The 2500-nt window shown below is 46.6% G+C and overlaps 1 pseudogene; it reads left to right on the top strand.

Annotated features, from left to right (window-relative positions):
• The window catches only part of LOC133394937 (large subunit ribosomal RNA), a 9193-nt pseudogene that overhangs the window by 4045 nt on the left and 2648 nt on the right, over window positions 1–2500 (top strand).

Raw genomic sequence — 2500 nt, 5'->3', positions numbered from 1 at the left:
CAAAATGAAGAAAGGCCGCGCGGCCGGTACGCAGTGGGCACGGATCAACGTATCGCTGCCAGACTTTCAAAGCTTCCTGAATTTGGGAAAGCTGAAAGTTGGTTGGTCGATATGCCATATCCGCGAGGTTATGGAAGAGCAGAAATGCTACAAGTGTTGGAAGGTAGGCCATACGAGCTACCATTGTAGGGAACCAGACAGAAGTAATCTGTGCTGGAAATGCGGTTTGAGTGGACACAAGAAGCAAGCTTGTACCAACTCTGTCAAGTGTTTAGATTGCGGTACGAGGTCACAGAACCTTCACGCAACGGGCAGCTATATGTGTCCTAGAAGGCGAACGATTAGATCATAATGGTTAGGTTGCTACAACATAACCAGAATCATAGTTATGCCGCATTTCAGTTAATGTGGCAAACGATTAGGGAAGAATCTGCGGATATAGTGTTGATTGCAGATCCGTATCTGGCAACAACCAACGTCAAAGTGTTACGCAATGACGATAACACAGCAGCGGTAGTGGTTAACGCGGACTTACCAGTTAAGGTAGTCAGTAAGGCTCTGAAGGGTTTAATGATAGTTGACATAGGTGATATGCGAGTGGTTAGCGTTTACGCGCCACCTAGATTTAGTATGGAAGAGTTTCAGAACATGTTGGATAACACGGTAATGGCCGTAACCGGTATCCACAAATTCGTTATCGGGGGGGACTTCAACGCTTGGTCAGCAAGTTGGAACAACCAACTTGGCGAGCGTGGAGAAACCCAGAAACGAAGAGGTGAGTTGGTCTTATCAACCTTTGCGCAGATTGACGCAATTTTATTGAACGACGGCAGCACCCCAACTTATGTTGGACCAGGGCGTACGTCAGTAGTTGATCTTACTTTTGCGAGCAGAACAGTTGCAAGATCATTTAAGTGGGAGGTGTTATCTGGCTATATGAACTCTGATCATCGTGCAATACGAATAGATCTTGAGACGCAAAGCGTGCGTAACTTGTCCCGACCCATAACGGGATGGAGCATCAAGTATTTTAGCAAAGATATATTTGAAGTTATGATGCAAGCCGCTTTTGAGACAGAGGTCACAACAAGCGAAGACTTACTGCGTATACTTGTCACGGCGTGTAATGCGACGATGACTACGCGTAAGAGGTACACTCCTAACACGAGTGCATTTTGGTGGACGTTAGAGATTGAGGCACTTCGCAAAGAGTGCAAACACCGCGATCGATTAGCGCAAAGAGCATTCAATACTGATCTCTATTCTTCTTTTAGGGACGAGTTCAAGGTGGCAAGGAATGCCCTCAAGCGATTGATCAAGCATACCCGACAGAGGAAGTGGAAAGAGTTCCTGGGAACAGCGAACAACGCATCATTTGGTATTGTATATCATACGTTCAAGAAAGTGGCCGAGGGTTCGATTGGACCCGAAACCATGACATTGGACGAGTTTAGGGAAGTGGTGAGCGAGCTTTTTCCTACTCACCCAAATACGGTGTGGCCTGAATATCGTATCGATCAGCCACGAGAGTTTGAAAGGGTAACTAATGATGAGATTCTTGCGGTTGCCAGGAGACTACCTAACAAGAAGGCGCCGGGGACCAGATGGTATCCCGAATGAGGCGCTGAAAGTTGGTATGTTGACTGCAACCGATGCATTTTGCAGGGTTTACCAAGGCTGTTTAGAGAACGCGAAGTTCCCCGATGAGTGGAAAAGGCAGAGGTTGGTGTTAATACCGAAACCGAACAAACCACCAGGGGAACCGGGTTCAGTTCGCCCCATTTGTCTACTAGACGGGGCAGGTAAAGGTTTAGAACGCATCATAGTGCAACGGTTTAAATGCACACATCGAGGAGGTCAACGGACTGTCTGATGACCAATTTGGTTTTCAGAAGTCGTCGATCAACGGTTGATGCGATTCAACGGGTAGTGGACATTGTTTCGGTAGCTAGAAGCAGAAACCGATACAGTGGACGGTATTGTGCAGTTGTTACATTAGATGTTACTAATGCTTTCAACAGTGCTTCGTGGTTGGCGATTGCAAATGCTTTACAGAGAATTAACACTCCTAAGTATCTTTATGATATCATTGGTGATTATTTTAGGAATCGTGTGCTGATGTATGATACCACAGATGGACCGGCAGAGATTGCAGTCACATCGGGTGGTACCTCAAGGCTCGGTACTTGGCCCAACGTTATGGAACCTCATGTACGACGGAGTCCTACGAGTTGCAATGGTGGAAGGTGCACGATTATCGGCTATGCAGACGATATAGTATTGTTGGTGGAAGGTAATTGTGTTGATGATATTGAAATTCTCGTTTCCAGCCAGAATTCGCATCATCGACAGATGGATGACCGACAACGGATTAAAGATAGCCCCGACCAAGACCGAGTTTATCATGGTCAGTTCCCATCAGAGGGTACAGCATGGGGCTATCAGGGTAGGTGATCACGTAGTACATTCGTCGCGCAGCTTAAAGTATTTGGGGATGGTC

This window comes from Anopheles gambiae, assembly GCF_943734735.2.
Source record: "Anopheles gambiae chromosome X unlocalized genomic scaffold, idAnoGambNW_F1_1 X_unloc_79, whole genome shotgun sequence".
In the NCBI taxonomy this organism is placed as follows: domain Eukaryota; kingdom Metazoa; phylum Arthropoda; class Insecta; order Diptera; family Culicidae; genus Anopheles; species Anopheles gambiae.
This window is presented reverse-complemented; position numbering and strand designations above follow the sequence as displayed.